The 11333-nt window shown below is 31.5% G+C and overlaps 1 non-coding gene across 1 annotated transcript; it reads right to left on the bottom strand.

Moving 5' to 3' along the window:
• Positions 1 to 244: 244 nt before the first annotated feature.
• LOC118610863 lies at positions 245 to 350 on the bottom strand. The gene has a single exon (XR_004954125.1). It is a non-coding gene; the product is annotated as a U6 spliceosomal RNA (small nuclear RNA).
• Between the last annotated feature and the right edge of the window lie 10983 nt (positions 351 to 11333).

Genomic DNA, 11333 nt, shown 5'->3' with positions numbered 1-11333 from the left:
CTGTTGATGGTATCCTTTGAGGCACAAAGTTTTAAATTTTGATGTACTACAATTCATCTATTTTTTTCCTTTATTGCCTATGCTTTTGGTGTCAATCGTTGCTAAATCCAATGTTACCAAGTTTTCTTATATTTTCATTTTTATGATTTTAGCTTTTACATTTAAGTCTTTAAGTTAATCTTTAGTATAAATCCAGTTTCATTCTTTTGCATGTAAATAGTCAATTTTCCCAACATCATTTGCTGACAACATGGAACACTTCACAAATTTGCATGTTATACTTGTGCCGGTGCCATGCTAATCTTCTCTCTGTAATCCAGTTTTAGTATATGTACTGCCAAAACAAGTGCTAGATGTCTTTTACAGTTAAAATTAAAACTATCTTTGAGATTTCTCAAAGATCCCCTGGAAAATCACAACTATTTATACATTTATCTTATAAAAAGAGAGATGGCAGAAATATTTTAGGTTGCTTTGATTATTTTTTATGTTTCTGAATTAGCTCATCACTATTATAAGAAACTTATGGGAAGACTTGTCAAATGAAAGAATAATTTTCTACAGATAAAATGTTGTTTATATAAAATTTTCTGAGATTGTATATTGTGCAAAGTAAATCAACAAGCTCAAGAGATTTGTTAATGTCCTCACTGTCTATGATATAATCTTATCCAGCGAAAAATATTGATAAAATTGTTATGAAAGAGTTGTGTATTATACCCGTTGGAGAAATTTACTCTCCTCAATTTTGATACTGTTAGTTACTGTCAAAGTCAATCTCATCAATTAAGTCACACTATGTAGCAAAAAGTTCTGCTTCTTTGTGGTTATAATACAAAAACTATTCTTCACCAGATCAGAAGCTACACTTTTAAATAGTTCTTTAAGAGAAGGGCTTCAAAAAAGAGAAAACATAATATGCAATCCACGTATTGTGAAATAATTACTATACCTTAAAGCAATTATTTTATTTATGAAAAGATCTTCAGAAATAGCCTCAAAACACAGATTTTGCTTCGTCAATGAAAAATAAACAAACAAACAAATAAGTAATAAATAAAACAGTTGAGTTTTTGAAAAATATACTGAAATTCCAAGATTGTGAAAGGTTTTTCTGCTCTTTTCGTTGCATAATGTTTAGTTACACATTAATATATATTTAAAACATATATTCAGTCCCAAAAGAAAATAAATTTCATTTTAAATATCATTTTGACAAGATAGGCTTTTTTTTACATTATTAATTTAAAGGAAATTAAGCACCTTGATTTTGTTTACTGACTAGGAAGGATTATAAATTTATCCTTATATATATTTTAAATAATCAGATAATAAATTTTAACTATTTTAAATATTAAAATTGTTATTTTAAATAAAAGCTCTACATTTTTAGATGGAAAATTATTTTGATAGAATGTAGATTATATGTTGATATGCTAATGTAAAAATATTTTACTTAAATTCATTTTTTTATTGTATATCATACAAAAATAGATAAAATGATTTTTAAAACTTCGGAGAGTTCATAAGCAAGAAAAGATTAGAAAATGTTAGGTTGCGTAATTATATACTAGCTTAGAGATAATTATATTAATATAAGTTAATAAAAGGTGTATATTAGTAAAAAAAACCCCATAATTTTATAATAAAATAATTCTTAATAAAAAGGGAAATTTTCTAATAGATATGTACATAAATTCTAATTGTGTCTAAGCATTCACAAAATTCATATCTGTGGTCAAGTGTTACGTTTTAAGAAATACTGAAGAGGTTCAATTTTCAAGTTTTACTCAATTTTAAAATTCTGTGTTTTAGAAGAGTATTTTGACATTTTATCTATCTTATAAACATCTAGATAAAATGAACATTCCTAGTATTGTTTACATAGTAACAATGGGGCCACTGAAAATGGACACATATACAGCTTTTGTAGTTTCAACTTAAATAGGGACAGAATAAGCTCCCTTTCTTTTTCTCCAGCTTCTGCTCCTCATAAATGCAAACATTTTGCTAATGGCAAATTTGTTATACCTCTGGCTCTCAAGAATGTTAAAGCCTCCTATTCCTTATGATACTTAAGCAAGTGCTGGAATGGCTCCTGAACCTTTCAAGAAGTATAATTTTTAATTATTTTGTGTGTGCAGTCACAGAAACTCAGGAAATAGGATTGTTCGAAAATACTTTTTATCCACCTGCCCCTGCATGTGACTTCTAGATTCCAAACAGTGGTTTGAGGTGTCATCCTGAAGATCAAGGCTTTGAATAAGGGCATTATTTCACCCAAAAATTAATATATTAGGTTAGGGAAATTCTGGGCTATGATTTATGCTGTTTATGTTACCACAAGCATATACAAGAATGAATGTTGAAGTTGGCACCTACCAGAGGTATACTTGGAAAGTGCCAACAAGAACGACAACAGTAATAAAAACAATTTGGCACAAATGACATTTTTGAGGAGTATTCTTTGACGGAAGAAGAGCTTAAAATATTGACTACTCTGAATTAGCAAAGCAAATTTTATATATTGATGATTCCCCTTCTTCATCCCTTATGACCAGTCAAACCCAATCCTATTATCAAGCTTAAAAAATAAGAAACAGCTGAATGGATTACCATTAATTGGAATATCCCAATAGTAGAAGCTCTAGGTGATGAACAAACTATTTGTTGTCACCCAGCCATGCCTAAAGAAATGGAAGAGAAGAAAAGATGTAACCAGGTATCAGCCACTGCAAAGTCAGTTGAATTATGGGTGCAAGAGCAATTTTATTATTGTTGAAGGAATGGACATATTGCACTAAAATGTTTTATCAGAAAAAGAAGTATCAATGAAACCATATTTCAGAAACATTTTCGAAAGAGCAGACTTTCTAGAGCCCTGTTATCTTTTGCATTTATTCAGCAAACATTCGTATGTCAATTAGACTTCTGATACAGTGTATTGATGAGATGATGAGGATCCAAATAAGGAAAAAGGGACAGAAAAGATAGGGTTAAAATATGTTTGAAGTAGGATGTATAGGATACAGAGGCTGATTAGAGTAAAAGAATAACAGGAAGTTTGAGGCATTAAAAGAGGATATAATCGTGACTCTCATACAAATATGAAATGGACACCTGCCAGATTGTATTTTACTTGTTAATTAATGAAGGAGTCATAGATGTATCAACTGATTCAAGTGAGAGTTAAAGAATCACACATATATAGAGATTAAGTATGTTGAAATTAATTTACAAATAGTTGTAAATCTGGCTTATTCCACGGGCAGAGATAAATCAATTGCACCTACCCCAAACAAAATTCACATGCATGAATTTAGACAGCAATCATCTGCATTGCTATCAGTTATTTATAATTTATAAGAATTGTAAAATAGCTCAAAGAAAATGAAAAGTACAGGGTACCTACAGAATCAGATACCAGTTACGGTGTTCTTCAGCAACTGTTTAATTTTCCATTGAAGACATTCAATAAGTCATTTTGGTCCAGTTCGAAAGAAAGAAGAATATGAGTTTAAAACGTTTTGAGTTTTCATGTCCTCCAAGATCTAAAAATACTGACAAAAGCTCTCTATATTTGACGTTTGGAAATTGGTGTTACTTTTTCAGAAAAGACTAATAACAAGACTCAGAATCTTGAGGTTTATTGATCTGAATTTTCCAGATGAGACACAGTAAAACATTGTTAACAAAGTGGACTCTCAAGTCAGATTGCCAAAGTTCAAATTCTGGTACTAACTAGCTATTGACTTTGGGCAAATTATTTATTTTCTCTATAACACAGTTTCTTCATTGCTAAAATGAGACAAAATAACACTATTTAATTTATAGGACTCTTGAGAGGACACCATAACAAATGTTATGTGCCGGATATATCGTAAGCACTCGATAAACGTTATGTATTGGTATCCTGAAAAGCTATTAATATTTCCAGTCTTATTATAAAGAGTACCTTTTCAAGAAAGCTTATGTAAATCCATTACATTTTCTAGTTCCTTGCAATTTTCACTTGCACACATTCTCAGCCTCATCACCTCATAAAACACAACCTCATAAGCCAATCCCATAAGACACAGCTAGGGACATTATCATGAGAGATGAAGGGAACAACCATTGACCAACTTCAGCCATGGAAGTCTCATCTCATCATCTCTTATGCCCTCTTGGCATCTTAAATCCCATAGCACTCACCTGTCAGCCAGGAATATTTTGCAGCTAAATCCAGACTCTGATCCTCTGGCGCTAAAAGTATTGCTTAGTTTCTTTCTCATAGCACATATTTATTGATCAAATAAGAATTATTTAATCAAATAAAAAATCAAAAATTACATAAACCCTACTTGTCAAATAGGGAAATAAACATTTTAAAGCAAAATTGAGAGCGTATTATTAATAAGAAATGTTTAATGATAGATGGCTTAGATAGATTCTATTGCTGAAGAATAAAGGTAAAGAAATACTGAATGAAGCAATTTTATACAGGTTTCTTCGCCACTTAAGCAAGGAGTCTGCAATTCCTTTTACAACTGCAATTAAAGCCTTAATAATCTCAGCTTTGTGAAAAAAATAATAAATAAAAAATGCTTAAGAAAAAATTCTGGAAAAACATACATCAAATTATTAACAAAAAATGACTCAGGATAATGAGTTTATGGCTTTTTCACCTTTACATTTTACTCTGCTCTCCATATTTTGTATAATAAATCACTTCAAAGTTTAATTAAAAATAAAGGAAACCAAAACCCACAACACTTTCATGAACATCCTTTGAGTACTCAGACAAAAGAGAAGGGAAAAATGTAGACGCATAAGGTAATATAAAAATAAGACTTTATTTTTTTCACTAACTACCATACTGCTATATCAAAATAACAAATATTTTTCTATGTCTTCAGTACAGAATATATTATTTCTATTTTGGGAATACACCTGAAGAGTTATGGAACACCCGGCTAAAAAAAGTAGCCAACTTTATGACAGAAAGTTCCATATTCCCCAGTAAACACACAATTGTTATTCCAGCTTTGGCAATAGCAAGTGCACAATCCTGGTAAAGTTACCAGGCTATTTACTCCCAGGTTTCCATGATAGCCACTTTTTTTTTTAATGTATACATTTAAAAATCACAAAATTAAGAATGGAATTTTTTCCAGAACAAAGTTCCACAGCTCAGACTAAGAGGCGAATGATCTGTGTTTGAATTGAAACACAGATCAACACTCTGGTTCCTTTTTAATGATCATAAAATAAAGTTCCTCAACTGAACTTAAGGAAGATATGGAAATGAGGAGAAACAATCTATAAGGGATTTAACTTCAAAATCAGGAAAAATATTGCTAACGGACTAGAAGTTAGGATCTCTGAAAAGTAATTCCCTCACAATGTTTCTTTTGTCTGAAAAGGAATGCGTAGCTTACACACACACAACCCCTTTTCTATGGTAACAGCAACTTTCCCCAGGGCAACAGGAAGTAGGAAGGGAAAATATTTTGCAGGTCTGAGGTGGAGTTAAATAGGTGAATTTTTCAGTATATAATCAGGCTTCCCCAGGCTCTGACTTTCCCTTCACCAAGGACTCCTTGCCTTCCTGCTCTTTTTCCTCCCTTATTCTTTCAAAGCTTACTCTCAACAATCTGCAATAATGTTCTTAAAATGTAAATACTTGATTATAGGTCATTATGTTAGGTATTTACTCACAATACGAAATATACTCATAATCACAGGTATGACGCTCTATGGGTGACATTTAAGTCATAAAGACAGATTAGAGAGAAGAGAATCTTTTGGTAAGCCTTAAATAACATTCCTGTAGCTGCCTTCTTATAAAGCCATAAAATATTAGTCCTATCCAGAAGGATTTCTATTTTTTCCATATTTAATTAAGGTTAAAAAAAAAACATGTAAAATTTGCCATCTTAACCTTGTTTAAGTGTATAGTTTCATAGGGTTAAGTGTATTCACATTATTGTGCAATGCATCTTTAGAACTTTTTCAAGTTGCAAAACTGAAACTCTAAAACCATTAAGCAACTCCCTGTTTCTCCCCTCCTGAGGCCTCTAGTAATCACTCTTCCACTGCTCTATGGATTTGACTACTTTAGATACCTCATATAAGTGGAATCATAATGTTTGTCTTTTTGTGACTGGCTTATTTCACTTAGCATAATGTCTTCAAGATTCATCCATGTCGTAGTATGTGACATGAATTCTCTCCTTTTTAAGGCTGAATCATATTCCTTGCAAATATATCACATATGTTTGGGATGCTTCCACTTCTTAGCTATTGTGAATAATGTTACTATGAACATGGGTGTGCAAATATCTCTTTGAGAATCTGCTTTCAATTCTTTTGATTAAATGCCCAGAAGTGGGATTGCTGGATCATTTGTGAATTAATTTTTAGAATTTTGAAAAATCTCCATAGTGTTTCCCTAGCAAATGTACTATTTTGCATTTTCACTGACAAAAACGCAAAAGCTCCAATTTCTGCACATTTTTGCCAACACTTGTTATTTTCTTTTCCTCGTAGCCATCCTAATGGATGTGAAATACTATTTCATGGTGGTTTTGAAGATTTATATTTTTCAATACTACATTTTTTTTTTTTGCACTAGGCCATTCAATTTTTAAACATTGCTTATTACTTCATTAATTACCATATCATATACCTGCAAATATTATAATACTTGGCAAACAATGATACAAAAAAATGAAAAGGCTTAGTGATTTCCCAAGACCCACAGGAAATTAGTGCTAAATTGGCAGTTGAATTTGTAGCTATTGATCTCCCAACTATTTACATAATTCCTAGAAACACACATAAACTTCTGGCTTCCATGTTCTGTTATTATTTCTCTATGCTAATATATATATATTTTTTATTTCCTAATATGGATGCCACCAAACCTTTATGAAAGACATACATAGAGCGATGTTATATATTTCTACATGTTAACATTAAAAACACTCTTTATTAGCTACTTAAGTGAAAACAAAGAGAAAATGATTTCTGATTGATAATCATCATATAATACAACTTTATGATAAAGCTTTAAGAAAATACAGAAGCACATAAATCTGAGGCAAGAAAAGGAAGTCTGTTGAAATAACATAAGAAATTTCAAAGTAATTTAATGTTTCACAAAATATGTAATTTTCAATTTAAAAGATGTTATCTTGATGGTCTATGTACAATACTTGGTTAAAATATAATAAAGTCCAGAAGAGTGCCACAATATTCAGTTAAAATTGATTCATTACTATATATTAAAGTATATTTTTATAAAAGTAACATTATGAATCTCATACAAATATAATATGAAACTGTGTCTAAATGTTATTAAACTCATTTATGAGGAAACCAGTAAGCTGTTAAAACCAATTCGAGGCACATTTGAGAAGCTATTACATATGTGTTTGAATGTATACAAATACACACACACACACACACACACACACAGAAATGTTTAGATAACATGATTGGGTAAGATAATGTCTTATAGGGCAAACAGTGTTATCTGTTTTACTGGACAGAGACTATTTCCATTTCTATTGAACTAAAGTCTTGTTAAAAGATAAACTGAGGCATATTAAAAATTTTAAGTTTAATTGAGCAAAAATAAAAAATCGATTTAAATTAGATAGCACAAAATAGAAAGTGGTTAGTAGCACTCAGCCAACAGCAGCCAAAAAAATTATTTGATTGGAAATTATTTGATCGGCTATAGTTTAAAGCCTAGTTGGCTGTTTATGATTGGTTGTCTTCAGGTTTTGATTTTGTAATCTTAAAGCATTTACAGGCTTGCCTTAGCTTTCAGTTTGCTTATGTAGACACTGAGGGGTTGGAGCCACCTTAGACTAATGACTTCCTTGTTTAAGTAATTTGACAGTCTATAAATTGATACCTGAAAACTTCAATTGATAGAGTACAGTAAGCATAAGTAGGCACTTCTAAAACTGTAGTCCCTGGACCAAGAGCATCCTCATGACTTGGATTTGTTAGAAATAACAACTCTCAGGCCCAGTGCAAGATCTAGGGAATCGGAGACTCTGGTTAGGGTTTACCCCAACTCTGTGATTTAGTAAGTCCTTCAGGTAAAGTCCATTCTAATGCATGGTGAAGTTTGAGAACCAGGCTCCTAGATAACCTTGGGATGATTGTCACTTTAGGATGACACCAAAGCGACATGGCATCCAACTTTTCACCTCACTTCCAAATTTTGCCTATTTTTTCATAGCAAATGAAAATGTTAACACTTTGAAGTCTATCATTTTCCCCAGATTTCAAAAATGCCTCCCAATGTCACTTTTACATTTAGAGCCATATTCTGCCTCTTACTCCTCAGGCACTTTTATGGAAAGAGTCCCAAATATTAAATTTAAAAAATGCTAATGTTATAATATTTTAATAAAATTATCTTTGTGCCTATAGTTTTCTATAGCTTATGGAGAAATTTGTGAGATGTGAGTTGTTGTTAGCCAACTTATAATGGAGCCTACGAAGTCCTATATTTGACCTTAGAAGAGATCTCAACTTGTAATGCTCGTAATGCATTATTTATTTTGCATAACAAATGTTATTGTTAAATGAATTAACATTGATTCTTTTGTTGCACATTCCTGGCAAAATTATAATTCTTTTAAGGTGTGCTGACAGGACTAATTTCTAATCTCGGTTTTTATAACCCCGTTCGTCCTTTATACAATACTGCCAAATAGTATTAAGCACTCTAAGGAGGAAGAACTTCCAGCAGTAACGCATTCTATTTCACACTGATTTTCGTGACTCATCTCAATAACATGTTGTTTTGAAGATCAGCAGCTGGCAGGAAAAAGCAGAGAAGTAATGCATGAAGTTTTAAAGTTCATAGTACACACACACAAAAATCTCTACGCAACTGATGCACATAAGTCTCTTTACACTTTTAGATTTTTCCATACCTTAAATTTATTGTTCAAAAATGTGATTACTTCTCTATGTAGCTATGGGCACAGTATAGCATTTGTATAGCAAACTGAAAGAAAACAAACCAAATACACTTATTTTTAAATGCCTTCCCTTTCAAGTACACATGTTTATTGTAGAAATTTTAGAAAAATAGAATCTAAAAGCAGAAACATCATTCAAAATTCCACCTTCCAGAATAACCATAATAAATATTTTTGTCTTCATATAAAAATATATTTATATCAACATGTGTTTTTATGTTAATAAGCATATATGTGGTTCAGAATAGCTAAGAAAAATTCTCGGAAGTACTGAAATGAATTTTACAAACATTTAATAATAGTTTGCATTTGAAGGTAAAGATGCCCATGTTGAAGAATCTTGGCAAAAGCACAAATTCCAAATATAGAGATGAAAAAATATGAATTTTCAATTAGGGTAATGCATATGTAGTCTAGGCTAACCTGTTCATTCTGATTTTACCCGGTGATTTAGTCACCCATTGTGAAGTGGAAGAAACAAATGTGGCCACCACATCAAGATGACAGACATTATTTGCTTTCATCTATAAAATCACCTTTAAAAATAGGAGTGATACAAGAAAAGGAACAAATCTGTAACAGCACTGGAGACAATGCAGGATGTCATTGTCATACTAAGAACTTGAAGAATTTCTATAAAATACACAGTTGATAGCAAGATGAGTGCTAGAAACCTCAGAGAAATGCAAAACATTGAGTCTCCAGAGTTAGTAATGGGAGCTGGCCACAGGCCAATTAGTGAGTCAATTCATTAAATAATTGTGCAATAGTTAGGACAGTCCCAGTTTGAATGTTCTTTAGCCTACGGGATAAATCTCTTTAGAAGTGCTAAATAAGGTAGAAATTCTCACTCACCTAAAACGATGATCTACCATGAGCTTCAGGGTTGGGGTAAGGTAAAAAAGTAAAATCTGACCCTCAAATGAACATAAATGGACATGAAGAAAACAACAAGAACATGTAGCTTCAGGCTGAAATGAGTTGGACCACAGTGATTTTTTCCTTATCTCACTATTTCAGGAAGGTCAGTAGATTGTTTGCTTCTCATTCATGCGCCCTTCATAAAAGCTTCCCTTTATTCCCCAGCATTTCTTAAGCTTTCCTCACCACTCTTATGGAACCCTAAAGATATTTCTTTTTTGGAGAGCAGTTATCTCTAGGGAAAAAAGCTTGAAAATGGCTCCCCCCAAAACCTCCATGACACTTATACTGATGAACTGAATCCCTTATTCATAAATATGAATACAAAAAAAATGAGTTACTAGGAATTTTGAGCAAAACAAAAAGCAAGAAAAAGAGACATCAAGTGAATACGCAAATACGAAAGAAAAAAGATAACCTCCTATATATTTAAAATTCATACCTTAGAATAGATTTGAAAGGTTATTGCATCCAAAGAATGAAACTATCGGAATAAGAGGATTCTTGGAAATTAAAAGCATGACACTATGATATTTTTGAAAAAGAACTCAACCGTACGATTGAAAAGCAATAAAATAATTGTAGAACGACCTAATTACCAGAAGATCAAATAGAAAGGAATTTGCTATTTTAGGCAATAAGCAAAGAGGAGGAAAATACGGGGAAAAAATGGTTAAGAAAATATTGAGTAGACATTTATCATTCTTTCTAGCTTCTCAGCAATTTTGAACAACCTTCCAGTATTTGCAGAATTTCCTGCTTTATGAGCATTGCCAAGGTAGAAGCCAGACACTTGCTTCCCCAGTCTTCTTTGTGATTTGAAGGTAAATTTTATTAGTTAAAAAAATATTGCAAACTCCAGGGCAACCCCTACTAAATTATTTTTTAAAAAGAGGTATAATTAACATTCTTAAAGATAAGTTAAATCACAAAATTTTCATTTGAACCACAGAAAACAAAAAGAGTAGGTAAGAGAAACAACAAAGAACAAGTACAATGAATAGAAAAGAGTTATAAACAAGGTAGATATTAATCAAACTGTATCAGTAATCACTTTTAATGTTAGTAAGCTGAATATACTAATTAAAAGACAGAGATTGTCAAAGTGGTTACAAATCAAACCGACCTATAGTTTGTTTACGAAAAAAGTTACTCTAACTATAAAGACACAAATAGATTAAAAGTGAAGAAATGGAGAAGGATATACTATGCTAACATTAATTTAAAAAAAAAGAAAGCTAGAGTAGCTATATGAATTTCAAAAAAAGCAAACTTCAGAAAAGAAAATTATTAGGGATAAAGATATATATTACATAATGGTAAAGTTGTCAATTCTCCAAAGAGCCTAATAACAGACTTTGAAAATACATGAGGCATAACTGATAGAACTGTTAGGAGAAATAGATAAATCTACGATTAAAT

This window comes from Rousettus aegyptiacus, unplaced genomic scaffold (genome assembly GCF_014176215.1).
Source record: "Rousettus aegyptiacus isolate mRouAeg1 unplaced genomic scaffold, mRouAeg1.p scaffold_m13_p_13, whole genome shotgun sequence".
Classification (NCBI taxonomy): domain Eukaryota; kingdom Metazoa; phylum Chordata; class Mammalia; order Chiroptera; family Pteropodidae; genus Rousettus; species Rousettus aegyptiacus.
This window is presented reverse-complemented; position numbering and strand designations above follow the sequence as displayed.